Below are 17,176 nucleotides of genomic sequence, written 5' to 3' on the forward strand. Positions count from 1 at the left end.
CCTGCTGTAGCCAGTGCGTTGGAGAGTGTGATGCTTCACTCTAAACACTGAAATGTAGATGTACAGATAGAATCTGCACATCACTCCGTATGTTAATCCCTCTCTCTTTCTGGATACAGGCAGATGTTTCCTTTGCACCTGCCTAGCTGAAGCCTCTTTATAGAGAGAGTCACACGGACTCAGAGGACAAACTTTGCCTGCATATTAACTTCTCCCAGCCCCCCCTCCCCGGAATTAACGCCCCTTTCTAACATCTAGTTAAGTTCTTGGCAACTTTGGGTTGAGCAAGACCTAGTGTGTGTGCAAGCGTCTTCTTGTGTGTGCAAAACTTTAGAAGAGGAGGGGAAATGCTGCGTCTATCTCTCCCGCCGCTCCCCGCCCCCAAGCAGGGCGCTGTCCGAGGTTCTCCCCGCAGGGAACAAGCCTGCTGCCCCGCGCGCCCTGTTCGTCGGAGGGGCGCGTTGCGCGGCGGATTTCTCCGCACCTGCTCCTCGGAGGGGCGCGGTGGCGGTCGGGCAGCGGGGTGGGGAGTGCAGACTTGCCTTCGTCAGATTTGCATGAAGAAGGCAGGCAAGGAAGTCGCTTTCCAGGCGCGGTGCTGCACCATCTTAACCATCCTGGGCCCCGGAGGACACCGAGCCGCATCCCAAAAGCAGGGGCTTGTATTTTTTTGCGGGGAGGTGGGTCTCAGCGTCAGCCCTATCTTTTCCCTCCCTCCCTCTGGGTGCGAGGGGGGGGGGCGGGTTTGGCAGCTTTCCTACCATGTTGCTATGGCGGAGACGAAGAGGAGAGGGGGGAGGAGGAAGCCTCGCCTCGGTTCTGCCCTGCAGGCGGGGGGGAGCATCACTTCGCCGGGAGCCGCGGAGAAGGAGCAAGAGCAGGAGGAGGAGGAGACGGGGCGGGCGCAAAGGAGGCGGCGGCGGCGGCGCCGAGGAAGGGAGGGACGGCGGGCAGCCCAACCCAGCTCGGGCTCCGCTCCGTTCCATGCGCGCCCGGGTCTCCCGCGGAGTTTCCCCACTCGCTGAGCGCCCGGAGGCCGGGCAAGGAGGAGGAGGAGGGAAAGCAACGCGCTGCCCGACGGAGCCAGACCAGGTTGTTGCTGCCGCTCCGCGAAGACGTCCGGGCGCTCGCCGGAGATGCGCGGTTGAGCGCGGGGCTTGCGCGAACAGCGGAGGCGCACAGCTCAGGTCAGTGGCAGGTCCGGGTCGCGGGGCTTTGGGTGCATGGAGGCGCACGCGGACTTCGGGGCAAGTCCCGCGGAGTGCCGTGGAGCTTGGTTCCGGGAAGCGCGCAGTCGGGCAGGCAGGCAGACGCGCAAGCCCGATCCTCTGCCTATACGAGGTATGCCTCTCTCTCTCTCTCTCTCTCTCTCTCTCTCTCTCTCTCTCTCTCAAAGGATAAGGCTGCGAGCCGGTACCCATTTACTTGGGAGCAAACCTTTTGAATTCAGCAGGTTGCGTTACGAGCCCCGTGGGTTTTACTCCCGCGTAACCCACACGTAAGATCCAGCCGGGAAAGGAGAGGTAACGGGACTCATGCTTAGGAGCGAGTCTCGCCACCTGACGCCGGGATCCCTCCGGGATTTGGTGTGGGGGGGAGCAAATCTGTACGAGTCCAGAGGCTTGATTCTTCTTTACCTTCTCCCTCTTCTTATTTCTTCCCTGCCCTCAGGGGCTTCCTGGCTCGGGGCGGGGGGGGGGGGGGGAGAAGTTTCTGCAGCTAACGCTTGAGCTTCCAGGGCTGCCCCGCGGCTCCCTCGCGCAACTTTTTTTTTGCTGGAAGGCAGAACCGCGCGAAGTGCGCGCAAGACGGTTTTTGCGCTTGGGCTCCTTGCTTGTTTGTGTGTGTGCCGGGGGGGGGGGGCTCCGGGCCAGGAGGTGTGTGTTTCCCACATGCATTTCTGTCGTTAAGTTCTGTGCGGGGTGAGGGCAGGTTGCACCAAGCGTTGAAAGGAGCTGGACGGGGCAAGGAATTTGTTTGAAAAGAAAGTTTGCAACGGGAGCTGGGAAGGTCAGAGTGCTATCTACGCATGCTCAGGGACTTTGCGACCATAAATGTTGGTGATCGCTTTATCTCGAGATGTACCGAGCCTCTAGCTCAGAAGGGTCCGATCCATGCCTGCCATGTGCCCGAGTCTGTGGTGAGGAGGAGCTGGTGTTCGGCAACCCGAAAATCTGTAAAATGGGGATGTTCCTTGATGTCTCCAGGAAATATCCAGGCCTTGGATGAATATTCCTATCCAGCATCTGAGGGGAAGGCTCCCATTCCGGAGTGTTTTCTCATAGTGTAGAAATTCATTCCCACCGCCCAAACGGAGGACGCAATGCACTCTGATGCTCCCCAGTACACAAATTTTGGAGGGTTTCTTCGAAAGTGCTTATGTCCAATCATCAGGATACTTGGCACCTGTATAATAATTACAGGTAACTATTTTGCTTCCTTGTGGAAAGGGTTGAAAAGATGGGGGCAAAAGTTTGTTAGGAACAATAAAAATGTGGCAAAGTAATGGCATTTATGTATTGCACTTTAGAATGTACAGCGACTGTGATCTTGTCATCCTTACAACAATCCTGTTAGGTAGGTCAATGTCATTAGCCCCATGCTGCAGATGAGGATGGCTTGTCCCAAGGCCACCCATTGTAGTCTCTTCCCAAGTTGGTGCTCTCCAGATGTCTGAAACCACAACTCCCATCAGCCCCCAGGCAGCATTGTCCTGTTAACTGGAAGTTGCAGTTCCAAGCATCTGGAGGTTGAGGAAGGTTGAACTAGTGAATTCTTGATGGAGAGTAAAGATTTGAAGCATGTGCTCTTCCCGATTCATCCCTCAGCCTCTTGGCTACTTTGCATATACATATAGGACCTGCCAGCTAACAGCTGGATCCTAGCGGCATTTACTTAGAAGTAAAGCCAGCTGTATCCCAGCACACATGCCATCTTCATGACTGAGCTTTTCATTCCTAGCCTGTAACCATTCCGAATAAGACATTCCATTGCAACTGTCAGCCTTTTGAAATTCACAGCGTGCATCAGTGCAAGGATTCAAAATATCTGGGTTCCTGTAAGATGCTTTTTGCAAAAGGGGTATGTCAGAACTTTTAAGGGGTCAGGGCACAACTGGATGGGTGCTGTTTCTTCACCAAACCCAGGGAAATGAATGGGAGATGGGCACAGCGCTCTTGCATAGCTTTCACTCATTTCCATAGGGCTGGCACAGGAGAACTTGAGGGGGGGAGAGCCTGACTTTATCCTTCCTTTTAAAGTAACTTCCCTGAATGTGTATTTGCACACTGCAGCCTCTCCAATCCTATAGGTAGATTTCCCCCCACGAAAAATATGGGCCTAAATCAATACATATTATTTGCAAATACATGTCCCTGAATCCCAGCTGACCTTTCTTCCCTTTTTCCCTCCAAGAAAAGTTGCTTCAGGATAGGGCAATTTTGAGCTAAGTGTTGAGGAAAGGGTTGCTCAAACCCTTTCTCCACCTCTCTGCTTTGGGTGCAAACAATGTGTTTGGTCTGCATGTAGACTTGGAAAAGAGATGAGGTGGGGAAAGGGTTATGGTGTTCCCTCCTTTTGATGCCTCCGCACTCCAAAAAATTTTGTGTGTGCATTTCATAAGGAGCTGGCTTTCCACTGGCTAACTAGAGGAGAGTTCAGCAGGTTGATTTCAGGAATGTATCTCACCACTGGAAGCTCAAAGCACATAAATCATCTCTTTTGAGAACAAAGTAGTGTAAGAATTTTTTATATGATCTGGGTACATTTATGAAAGGTATTGTAGAGCAAAATGTACAGGGCGTCCAGCCCGGGTGTGCTGCTGGAGCAGATGAGAGTTGCAATGTATTTATTTATTTCTATATCCCTCCTTTTCCTCCCAGGAACTCAAGGCGGCACACACAATTCTTGCCCTCCCCACTTAATCCCCACAACAACCCTTGTGAAGTAGGTTAGGCTGAGAGTGAGTGACTAGCCCAAAGTCACCCAGTGAGCTTCATGGCTGAGTGGGGGTTCAACCCCTAGTCTCCTGGGTCCTAATCTGACACTCTAACCATTATGCCACACTGGCGTTCAGTCCAAAACAGCTGGAGGACACCAGGTTGAGGAAGGCTGTGATAGACTGACAAGTTAGGGCATGGTGTTGGTGCAACAAGCATTGTTGGTCCAATAAATTTAGCAGCTTGGAGTATAGCTGAAATACCCCCCCCCCGGCATCCCATAAAGCCCATACTTAAACAGTCTTGCTGCATCATTCAGACTCCTGTCCTTGCCTTCAGCTATCTCACCATGCCCTCACCCATTGCAGCCTTCGCCCTAAAAGATGGCTAGGCTGGCCCTAACCACAGCATTTCTTGTGAGTGGAACCTGAGCGCTTTTATTTGGGGTGCTCTTCTGTTTGTTTGGTGACCACATGTAAGGCAAGGATGGGCAAAAAGTTAGAGTCCTACTTAATTCACCCTTCCAGAAATAATAAATACAAAATGCAGCCATCCTTTGAAACTCACACTCCTCTAAACTTCACAATTATTCAGCCCTCCCAATGTGTATTGTAGTGAAAAGTATGCACAAAAATGCATGAATTAGTGAAAAAATAACGTATTATGGGCAGAGGATTATGGGAGGAAATCACTGCAAAAATGTGTGCATTAGACAAAATTACATACACCCGTCTGTTTATATTTGGAAAAATCCACACTTAAATCCTGACGAATCTTCATGAGATGCTGATGATTTAATTGCAAATTGCTGCAAAATGTGGAGAAATGAATTTAAGATTGGGGGAAAGAATGAAAAATGGAAAGAATCAAAACGGACAAATCCTAAAATGCTGGTGAATTTTTATGAAGGCTTAAAATGAATATAACAAATAGATGCAGAAATAGGGCAAACTGAACCAAAGACAGAAAATGAGATGCCCTAATGGACATGTCTGCCTACCCCTCAGGGACGCCTGCCTCAGCTCTATGTTCAATATGCAGAGGGGCAGCTCAAGTGTATGGAAAAGGCTCGCCTCATAAAAGGGAGCATTACTGCAGTGTTACCCTTTGTACACCAGAGCCCGCTTGCATCTGATGCATGAAGTTACATCAGTTTTGTTTTTTAGATCTGTGGGGTTTTTAGAGGCTTTTATTGATCGTGCTTATTGTAATTGGTTTTAGCATTTCTATTGTATCTGTAACTTGCTTTGACTCATTTCCATGAGTCAAGGTATACACACACAGTTTTGAATAAAAAATATTGTTGTATTTCATTAAAGAAAAAAATCCAATCGTTTAGTATCAGGGTGCACTGATTTCATCAACATGATGTTTTTCTCCCTAGAGATATCCAGGGATGGAGATGGATAGTGGGCAAACTGAGCAGATAATCAAAAAACTAGGATGGCGCTTGTTCCTCAAGTGTCTTGGTGGAGAGATTCTGTAATTGATACTTAGGATTAGTTGAACATCTCCTAAGAGCTTCCTAGCCTGAGTCATGTGGAGTCTGTCTCATCTAATCTCCCTAGTTGCATGTTTACATGGGCCCCTTGCATTTATGTCTCGTTTGTTCATTTTGTCATGCCAATTAATTCTACTATGTACATTTGACATCTCTCCTGTCTTTTATCCAGCGTGAACAGTGCTTGTGCATGACACAGATAATAGAGCAGATGCATAGCTTTGTTGCAACCTAAGATGAGAGCGCTGCACTGATCCAGCATCAAAAACAAGAGCAGTTGTGTCCAAAGGATGGTGCAAAATATATTTATTTGTTAGAAAGCTCAGTGTGGTTCAAATAATGTGGCTCTGTCTCAGACATTTCCTTCCTTTCATCCTAAAAACATCTTCACTCAAACACTGTCAAGTTTTCTATATGTAATAAATACTACAGTGGTACCTTGGGTTAAGAACTTAATTCGTTCTGGAGGTCCATTCTTAACCTGAAACTATTCTTAACCTGAGGTACCACTTTAGCTAATGGGGCCTCCCGCTGCCGCCGTCCTGCCGCCATGCGATTTCTGTTCTCATCCTGAAGCAAAGTTCTTAACCCAAGGTAATATTTCTGGGTTAGCAGAGTCTGTAACCTGAAGCGTCTGTAACCTGAGGTACCACTGTACTCTTTTTCTCTAGCAGGGACAACCAATGTAGCCCTCTGCATATGTTGTTAGAGTACAACCAGCACAGCCCATTGTCAGGGAGGATGATGGGAGCTGTAGTTCAGTAGCATCAGGAGGTGGAGGCGGCAGTGTAGCTAGCCGCTCGGGTGCATGGTGTGGCGTGTGCATCCAGTAGCCGGGCAAGCTGCCCATGGGGGCGGGGTGAGCCAAGGCTGTGTGGAGCCTCTCCACAGCCTCCCCCTCACCTGCAGGGCAACTGAGGCAGTGGTCAGACTCAAGCCCTGTGCTGCTGGAAAAAGCAGCGTGGAACTTGCAGGTAGTCCGCCCGCTGCCTCCCCCTCAGGAGAGATGCATGGCTCAGGCATGTTGCAGGCCCCCATGCCACTGGGTGGAGGAGGCACTTTGGCTACACCCATGAGGCTTGGTGAGGTAGCTACCTCAGGCTGGGGACAGCTGAGAGGAACAGCAGAAGACTGTGCCGCTTGCCACCTCCTGCCTTTGCTGCTGTTGCCACCTCTTCCTCTTCTGGCCACTGTCGTCTGTTCTTCTCTGGCTTCCTTTTTTCTCCCTCACCACATTCAGCAAACCAGGCCTTCCTCAGGCTACTTCCAGCCACCTCAGCCAGAGGAGATGTATGGGGTGGGGGGGAGTGCTATTTCCTGTTTCACCTCAAGTGGCAAAACGTCCTGGGCCAGCCCTGGTTGGCTTTTCCTGTTCTGTAGCATCTTTGGATAGAACTCCTCTTCTTTGTATTGTGATAGATGGTGGTGATGGATTAGTTTGAAATGTGTGGCATTTGGATTATCAGGGAAGTCATGAGTGGGATCTGCAATGGGATGTTGCAGTGCAACCCCCCTCCTACAAGTCAGCCAGCCACTCTTTCCCTTGCCCCAAATTCTATTTTCCTTTCCCAACTGCCATTCTACATCCCATGGCATTCCACACTCCGTTCCTCCCATCTGCTACATGGCTACTTTTAAAGTGTACTACTGAAAGAGCCAGATGGGGTCAGAGGGTTGCCATACAAAGGCTTCTCTCTGCTTTCCTTTAATGCCACCTTAAAGGCATGCCCCAATAGGAAACCTTATTTAAAGGGCAGGTATAAGTAACACGGGTCTAACAAAGAACTTTAAATAGTGCTGTGCTCTTTTTATTATTTGTATCTTAATAAATATGCTTTTATATTGTTTTAATCCTATTGGAGTTTAATTACTTTTGAACAATTACAAATATGGAAAACAGTGAGGCAGTTCCCAGGGGCAATGTGAGGCAATGTGTTTTTTGAGGGGGCTGAGCCCCCTCAAAATTCAGGCTCTGCCCCAGCCTCCTTGCGGCATTGTGCACACGTGAGGGCATCGCATGATGTCGTACGCATGACGTAATGACGTCACATGGCATTGCACATTCCCCCACTCCCAATTCTATTAAGAAGTTGGCACCTCAGTATGGAACCCTGCATTATGGGGTGGGTGGGATTTCAGGGGCTTTTGGATACACTTTCTCTTTTTAGTTTGCTCTGAAACAATAGAGTCGCACTGACTTCCTCTGTCAGGGTGAAAGAGCCTATTGACTAGATGCACAGTAAATTTTTGTTTAACAGTTTCCCGAACTTCTGAGAGCCAAGGCATAGCTTTCCTACCTGCTTTGAATAATAAAAAAATGGGGGGGGGGAGGAGCCCATTGTTGCAGGTCCAAGGCTTTGCTTTAATTGTTAGCTGTGATTCAGTCAGACACAATGGGCAGCCTCCTCTAAGGCAAACCCTCCAAGTGTCCCTGTTTTCCAGGGACAGTCCCAGATTTACAGAATCCAGTTTCTGATTTGATCCCGGAATGACCCACTTTTCCTTAGGACATTCCTATTTTCATCAGGGAAATATTGGATGGTGTGTTAAGACATCCCTATTTGTATTGGAAATATGTTAATGGAAATGAAGTTCTCTGACCCCCAAGCCTTATGAAGGCAGCCCTGTATAGGGAGGTTTTTTAATGTTTAATTTGTTAATATGTTTCTATATATGCAGGAATCCACCCAGAGTGGCTGGGGCAACCCGGTCAGATGGGTGGGGTATTATTATTATTATTATTATTAATAATAATAATAATAGATAGGACATCCCTATTTTCACAGGAGAAATGTTGGAAGGTATGCTAAGGGCACATACTCAATCAGCTAGGTTTTTGCAACAGGGCCATCTGAATGATATAACCACAAAGATTTTAGCAGGGTTGCCTGCCCTGGGAGAAGGCTGGCTGGAAGGAATCCAGGCCAGAATTGGGTCTTTGTTCGAAGAGGCAGTGTGCCAGTTCGGGTGTGCGTGTGGTGCTCTGGGCTCGCGGGACCATTTAATTATTTAATCTCTTGATTTCTCATGGCACACCAGCCATTCTCTCATGCCATGCTAGAGTATGCACTCGCTAGCATGCAGCCGGGGGAATCACTGACCTAAGCAAAGCTCTCCTAAATTAGAACAGTCCTGGCCAAATCCTTGTTATTTATTGGTAGCGCTGCCATTTGATGAAAGGATCTCATTTTGTTCGACAACCACCTTCTCATCAATTCCCTTCATGTCTGTGGGATTTGCTCTTTATTCCAGGAGAAGGCCTTGAAAAGCTCTCTGTGCTGGAGAATAAGCTCTTTGGAATTCATGGGTTTCCAAATTAAACTTTGGCTGACACCTGCTACCTCACCCAGGAGAGGAGAATGTCACTGTGAGCGTGAGACAGACTGGGTCTCTCTTTCCTAGCAAAGTGCTTTAAAAAAAATAAAATTAGGTAATTATTCAAAGCAGAATACATACAGAAAATGTTTGAGGCCTAGAAACCAAACACAAGATTTAACAGCTGTTTCAAGAAAGAAAGTGAGCTGGGGAATGCTTGGAACAATTAACCTTCCTGGATGCCTTATGCAGAGATGCCTAATCGATAATAATCCAATAAGCTAAGTAAAATCAAACTTATTACAATGTATGTATAAATGAATATTGGCAGCCCGCCCTTTGTCTTGTCTCTCCGACATGTGAAAATTTAGTACGCCTTAGTTCCCACAAGCTCTGAAAGAATTTAGACAGCACCATAACATAAGGTCGAAGCTTAATTATTTACGGGTGGGCATCAATCAGCTCGTATGGATGATTTATTTATACATTGCCAGGGCCGTAAAGTGAAATGGTGAATTCTGATTTTGCCTTCTTGTTGGAGCAAGGAGGGGCGAGTTCCTTGGCCTTTGAAAAGTGGTGGAAGTTATTATTGTTGTTGTTGTTGTTGTTGTTAATTAAATATGTAAACCACCATATATCCATAGATCTCAGGGCAGTTCATAACATAAAATTACAAAATAATAATAATAAAACACATAATAAAAATAGAAACAAAAACAAACCAATAATCGCCCCACTTTAGGATCCCAATATGAGGGCATGAGGTTGAATCCTGCCTCTGCTGCCCTCAAAGCAAATATTGAAAGCAACTTACAAGGTGGCCAGCTGTTTAGCCAAGAAATAATAAAAACTCCTTAGAATCCTAGGATTAAAGAGTTCAAAGGGACTCCAAGGGCCATCAAGTTCAACACCGTGCGATTCAGGAATCACAGCTAAAGAATCCCTGACAACTTTTGATTAAAAATCTCCAGCAAAGGAGAGTCCACCACCTTCCAAAGTAGTCCATTCCACTGTTGAACAGTTCTTACCCTCTAAAAGCTCTACCTAATGTTCAGTCAGAATCTCCTTTCTTGTATTTTGAATCCCTTTGTCCGGGTCCTATTCTTTCGCAGAAGCAGAAAACAAGCTTGCTCCTTCTTCCATGTGACAGCCCTTTAGAAATGTGAATATGGCTGGCATATCACTTCTCAGTCTTCTCTTCTGTGGGCTAAACATACCCACCTCCCTCAACCGTTCCTCATTAGGCTTAGTTTCCAGACTCTTGATCATCTTGGTCTCAGGGTGGTTTAACAAACAATTTCCAGAGTGGTTTAATAATTATAATCACTCCCTCTTCCAAGAGAAATATGGGAATTGCAACTCTGTGAAGAGAATAGAGGGTCCCCTAATAACTCCCAGCATCTTGAACAAGCTACAGTTTTTGAGAAAGTGATGACTGTTCAAGTGGAATTATAGTGCTTTAAGTGCATGGTGCAGATGTGACCCAATTTGGGGGAGGCTAGATGACACAAGGAAGGGAGGAAGAGGAGATCCAGGGGTGCTCTGTTGTTGTAGCCCCACATTTGCCAGAATGCGTCATTGTTCAACCCATATCATCAGAATATACCTAAACAGGAGCAGCACAGTGTCTAAAGCCTTATGCAACTCCTTTAAGAAACCCAAGAAGCTGCTCCGTAAAGAACATCAGAGCATTGCTGGAAATCAGCTTCGAAAGACTGACCTGGGGTTTTCTTTGTCAAGAGGTGAAGACACAGCCAGCCTTTTCCATCTCCCAACACCCCCAAATCAATGGCTAGCCTGCTTTTTATGCTTGCCTTGGTCGTAAGCAGGAAGGCTCTGTAAAAAAAACACACACCTTCGTAGTTATCTGGTGAGAAAACAGCATGTAATAAGCTGGCTCGGCCTTAGAACTGTCTTTTGTGCAGGGAAGGCTAATCTGGCCAGGCCTGAAACTGCTGAATCCCACCACAATTTGTTGATTACCTGGGTGCAAGGGTACCCCATGAGATAGTCTTTAGTTTTTGCTTTGGGGTCGTAATCAGTTGTTTGAATGAGGTTGACATAGAAAACTGCCTGGTATCCAGGCAGAACATTGATCTTACATAGCATAAGAAGATAAGAAAAGCCCTGCAGGGTTAGGCCAATGGTGCATCTATTCCAACATCCTGCTCTCCCAGTGGCCAGACAGATGCTTGTGGGAAACCTGCAAGCATTCTCTCCTTCTCTGGTTTCCAGCAACTGGTATTCAGAAGCCCTACTGCCTCCAACTGTGGAGGCAGAGCATGACCATCATGACTAGTAGCCATCGATAGCCTTATTCTCCTCCATGAATTTGTCCAATCTGCTTTTGAAGCCACCCAAGTGATTGGCCATCACTGCCTCCTGTGGGAGTGAGTTCTACAGTCTACCTATGTGCTACATAAAGAAGTCCTTTCTTCTCTCTGTCCCAAATCTTCCAGCGTTCAGCTTCACTGGATGTCCACGAGTTCTAGTGTTAGCACACTGACTGGAAAAGGCTGCCCAGGATTGCAGATGGAGATATGCCCAGCCCTATATGGAGATGCTGGGAATGGAACCTGAGACCTTCTACACTAAGGTTACCAGATTTTCCCCCCAATGAATCCAGGGAAACTTTTCAACTTCCTACTAAACAGATGGGTTTTATCAGGGGACTGATTTGTAAATCCAGGGACAGACGTCTGATAACCTTATTCTACACACAAAGCAGGTGCTCTGTTCCTGGGCTGCAGTCTTTCAAACTAAAAATATGTAAGATTCTAGGCCTCATGGGTCTGAATAAAGAACATGGGAAGGTGTTTTTGTTAGATTTCCTGATCTATGATTGCAGTCATGGGATTTTTGTCTTTCACACAACTTGATATGTTTTGACTCCACAGAGTGGGAAGTGATGAAGACAGGATGTTTGTGTTACTGTGTTCCGTGAAGTGGGACTATTGTCCTTTGTTCACTCTCTTTGCTGTCTGATGCTAGAGAGAGAGGGAGCCATGTTGCAGTGCTCCGTGTGTGTTTATATGTAAATAAAAGTAGATTAGCCAAAATGCTGAGTTGCTGAGGTCTGTTACGCAACTGCGCAAACTCTGCGGATCCCTAAGTGTGCCGGTGTCTGTTGGCATCGGTCGCTGTGATGTTCAGGCTGAAGAAAGCTTTTGAAGCTCCCGAATGATCAACCAGGAGAGAGAGAACATGCTAGTCGGGCATGTTAATGGAAATGAAGTCCTACTCAAGTGTAGGCTGAACTCCTGACAGTTTTATATTGCGTCAGAGCATTGGGGTCCCTCTAGTTTAGTCTTGTCTATCCTGGCTGGAGGCATCTCTCCAGAATTTCAAGCAGGGAGACTGTTCCAGCCCTACTGGGGATTGAACTTGGAACCTTTTACATGCAAAGTGGGTGCTCTTCCATTGAACAACAACCCATTGCTCTTAACATGGAATATAAGACATCAAAAGACATTTCTTCCAGTGAATACTATGTGAATATTGACTTTCCTTTAATCCCATTAAGCTCCATTGTTTGTCCTTGCTGCTGCTGATACTTTGGTGTGATTTTACCCCTGGCTACTCCTCCATCCTTTTTTCCTGGTTTCATTTGCATTTACATGGGAGGAAGCCCCATTTAGCTCAGTGGGACGACCCTCTGATTCACCTTGTGTAGGCTTGTCTTTGGTGGTCACAGGTGTGATCCTAACCAGTCAGAGACCACACAGTAAATGAGGTGGCATCACAGTGCTATATATCCAATCAATTTGGCTGTGTAATGATGTCATTGAGGACAAGTGAAGGCAACTGAGAGTGAGCAACAGAGCAAGTGAGAGAAAAGCAAAGGAACGTATAAACATTTTTACAAGGCAGTGGAAAAATCATTTTAAAAGAGAGGGAGGTTGTTTTGGCAGCCTCCCAATTTTTTAAAAAACATCTTCCCTGCCTTCAAACCTTCTGAGGGTGTGATGGGAAGATCTCAAGAGCCACTTCCCCCAAAACATTTTCTTTTAGGAGTGTCACTGGGTGTAATTACAGCGCAGGATTCACCCAACTATCCTCAGTCAATTCGAAATGTGAGCTGCATCTTATTTATTTCCTTGAGCTCCAGAAATGTCAAGATTAAATTAGCTGTGGAGGAGAATGAAACGTGAAGAAAAACCAGGGCAGGAAAGGGGGGACGACGCCAAAGAAGGAAGCTAGGAAGAGGACAAGGCACTCTGGTTTGCACCTCATTTTTACAGCATCGTAAAGCTGGGAGGGATCCCGCGTGTCGTTTCATCCAACGAAACGCTCATTGCAGGATCGCCGTACATGTCATCATCTCAGGGATGGCCAACATTGCCATTCAGTATGTTGTCCTCCAGGATTTTTTTTAAAAAAAACAACAACCAAAACCCAAAGATTAATGTGGAAATGGGATGGAACAGATTTATGATGATTTGTCCATCTCTGGTTCTAAGGAATGTACAAGAGCAAAGCCCAACACAAGAAATCTAACTCAACGCTACATGAAGAAGGACTTCCTTTTCTCTGACCTGAATCTTTCAGCATTAAGCCTCATTGGATAGTTCCCAAATTCTAGCATTGTGAGAGAAGGGGAAAAACTTTTCTCTATCCATTTTCTCCATGCCATGTACAACCTTAGAAACTTACACCACCTTTTACCTTTTCTCTAAACCGAAAGGTCCCAAATGCTGCAGCATTTCTTCATGGGCGAGTTGCTCCCCGCCCCCCATCCATCAATCATTTTGATTGCTCTGAGCCTTTTCCAACCCTACAGTATCCGATGCTATACCACAGAGCTACGCCCCTTCTCCAAAACATACAGAGGGGCGCCTTGTCCTGTTTCACCACCTGAGGTGAAATGGGAACCTGGCACCGGCCTGGTGGAACGCTCTGTCACAAGAGACCAGGGCCCTGCAGGATTTGACATCTTTCCGCAGGGCCTGTAAGACAGAGCTGTTCCACCAGGCCTTTGGTCCAGGCCCAGTCTAGCCCCCTTCTTTCCATGAAACCTTGTATATAAGTGGCCCTTTCTATTGGCCCATATGGGACCAGCATGGGTGACCAGGTCTGCAAATATTTAATATTCCTACCTTCATGGCTGTGATTTGTGGGTTGGCCACTTAATTTTATTTTGATTTTACTGTGATTTTGAGCTGTGTTTTAATCAATTGTTTGATTTTGTGTTTTTAATGTATTATATATTTGGTGTTAGCCGCACTGAACCTGGCCTTGGCCGGGGAGGGCAAGGTATAAATAAAATTTATTTTTATTATTGTTATTAATCTGCCACCACATACTGCATGCTGTACGTCAACAGCCCCTCTTGTGTCCCCACCAAAGCCTTGCTTACTGGAGTCACACAGCTGAAGCTTCTGGATTACAGTGAGTTCTTTCAAAAGCTCCATAAGATCATGAGAGCCCTGTCTGGAGGCTTCTCAGCAATCTCGCGTGTCTCCTGCCTCACGGACAGGACGGCCCTGCGCCTCCTCCATCCTGCAAGGAACAAAGGGCGCGTTCCCCTTTTTTGTCCTGTTCAGCTAGTGACATGACGCTGTTCAAAGTGGGCATCAGACAAAGCAAGGCTCAAGATGGCAGATTCTGCGGATTAGTCATGGCCCAAACAGAGGATTTCACCCCTCCTGCCGAACAGGCGTTAAGGGATGAAACACCACCAAGTGATTAGTGCTGTTCTAATTGAGTGGAATAATAAATGTGCGAGCATTAGTCACCGGCAGGAACTGGCATTTCTGTCTGCCTTCGGATGAGCAGAGACACATACACAGAGAAGTATATTCCAGTCAAGCTGATTTTTCCAGCATCAGCAAAGGTTTGGGCAAGGGGAGCCCATTGAGAGGGAATGTGTAAGGTTGCACGGCGGGTCTGCTGCAGGATTTGCCTCCTGGGGCAAAAATAACTCTGGCTATGTACTTTAGGGCAGCAAGTCCCAACCTGCTCCCTCCAGTTGTTTTGGGCTACAGTTCCCACCAGCCGCCGGGCAGCATAGCCATGCTGAAGATGTGAAAGCCCAAATCGTAGTTGGGGTTAAAGGCACATATAAACCGCACTCCAAGTGTCCCCACCAGCTGATGGTCAGTGGAAGGGAGGAAGAGAAGCATCAGGGTGAGAAGGCTTCCTGCCCTCATTCCGTGGGGGAGAAGACCATAGCTCAGTGGCAGAGCATCTGTTTCGCATGCAGAAGGTGCCAGGTTCAATCCCCGGTGTCTCAAGGTAGAGCTGGGAAACTCCTGTCTGAAACCCCCGAGAGCTGCTCCCAGTTTAGTGTAGAGGCAGTTCTGAGCTAGATGGACCAAGAGTCTGACTCAGTAGGAGGCAGCTTCCTATGTTTCCCAGTAGGAATTGGGTCCTCTGCCTCTATGCTATTCTACAGGAAGTTGGTATCGTATTATGGGTTGTATATATACACACATTTATTACAAATTCCATTTTATTTATATTGAAAGCTACTCAGGAGAGGGGGGGAAGTATTTTTAAAGGTTGTACAAAAAGGACAATAAGGATCTTCTGTTAGACTAGATCAATTTCTTGGAGATGTGTCCCATCTTTCTGTACAAGTATTGCAATTTGAGCAAGAGCTTGAAGCTCCAGAAATGATGGACCATCACTATTGTATTTTAATATTTTGTTGGAAGCTGCCCAGAGTGGCTGGGGAAACCCAGCCAGACGGGCAGGGTATACATAAATTATTATTGTTGTTGTTGTTGTTGTTGTTGTTATTCCTGCAGCTGGGATGGGCTGCACTTCACTCTCCCTCTGCCTAGCTCCTCCTTCCCACCACTTTTTGAGAAATTAACACATCTGATTGGATTTCTGGCAAGTCCCAAGAAAAAACTGTCTGAGAGGCTTGTCTACATGTATATAAAAAGAAAAGCCCTGGATTGATCTGAGAACTTGGCATATTTAACAAACCTTTCAGTGCCATTTTTCAGATCAGTGATAATTTGATGCCCTGGATGGGTGCCTCAAGCCAAGCTTGTGTCAAAATGATATGAACCAGCCGGTTTTCTGACAAGGTTTATAGCCAAAAGGGCCATTAAATATGCCAAATTGATAACTGCACTACACCTTTCACAACACTTCATTTGAAGTGGTTATCTCAGGCCTAGTTCTCATAGAGGCTATAAAACTTGCCATAACGATACTTAAGAATTTTGATCTTTGCCACTTCCAATGCAAATGGACCTGATCTGCCCCTTTGGGTCATTTTACTCAGAGTAGACCCATGGAATATGAATAGACCTAAGTTAGCCATGGCCATTAAGAATTTAAGAAGAACCTACTGGATCAGGGTAATGCCCCATCTAGTCCAGCATTCTGTTCTCACAGTGGCCAACCAGATGCCTGTGGAAACCCACAAGCAGGATTCCAGCATTTTCCAGGAACCTGTTGATTTCAATGGGTCTACTCTGTGTAGCACTTACATTGGAAACAACATTTTGGATTTGTGTGCAAACTGGCACTCAGCCGTCCCACCAAATTTTGCAGTTGTAGAAACATTGTGACACAATTGAAATGCAACAAAATGCATTTTAAAGTAAAAGTTGTTGAGAAAAAGATACATTTAGAAATGTGTACTTGGAAAGAAAATGCAGTTGGAGATAAATATTTAAATGTAATTTTCTGTGCAGTGCTTGCTTTAAATGGCAGATTAATGTAGGAATGGGATGGGGGAATAAAGTGTATATGATAATACGGAGCAAGTCAAACAAACTGCAATTCTGACACACAGCTGCATTAGAAGGAAGCAGGAAAAAGGAGTCATATCTGCAGGATGCTGTTGATACAAAACTACATTCACTGACTAAGCTAAGAGATGCTGGAGGAATAATATGAAGAAGCAGAATTACAAAGGTCTGTCAAATTAGAATTATTTAATTTCCTTTACTACAAAGAAGGCACAAAGATTACAATCATCAACAGGGCCTGTTTTTCCTTCTTCCCTACACCCATGGGAAAACATATATTCATTATAGCATCCTTCACCATCCTGTTGCCTTCCAGCTCATTTTCAAAAGGGCAGCAGATTGGCGGAGGCTGCCTTGGCGTCGGAGTCCTCCCGAAACGCAAACATGAGAGAAGGGCGCATCAGATAACTGCTGCATCCCTTCTTGTCATAGGACCCCATTCACCCTCCGCCATCATTTCTGCTGCTTCTGCCTCTGGACAAATCAATAACTGGCCTTATGCCGACACTCGGTGCCACAGAAATCAAGGGAAGAGCCTAATGAGACCTCCTGCTGCATCCCAGCCAATTCTTGGGCCTGCTGGGTTAGTCTACTTACAAATATATAGAGGCAGGGGGCAGGTGTTATCAAACTGTGGTTTGTGTACTATGATCTTCATTTAGAGGGTCTGCAGATTGCAGTTAAAGATGGGAGGTGGCACATCCATTGCATTC

At 46.5% G+C, this 17,176-nt stretch overlaps 1 protein-coding gene across 1 annotated transcript in view; it reads left to right on the forward strand.

Annotated features, from left to right (window-relative positions):
* The first annotated feature begins 385 nt into the window (after nt 1-385).
* CHST8 (carbohydrate sulfotransferase 8) overlaps nt 386-17,176 on the forward strand; it is a 246,835-nt gene continuing 230,044 nt past the window's right edge. The window contains exon 1 of the mRNA XM_081017047.1: nt 386-1,187. The gene's annotated coding sequence lies outside the window, so the exon portion shown is untranslated. The remainder of the gene's footprint in view (nt 1,188-17,176) is intronic.

This window comes from Podarcis pityusensis, assembly GCF_964106645.2.
Source record: "Podarcis pityusensis genome assembly, chromosome: 8".
In the NCBI taxonomy this organism is placed as follows: Eukaryota; Metazoa; Chordata; class Lepidosauria; order Squamata; family Lacertidae; genus Podarcis; species Podarcis pityusensis.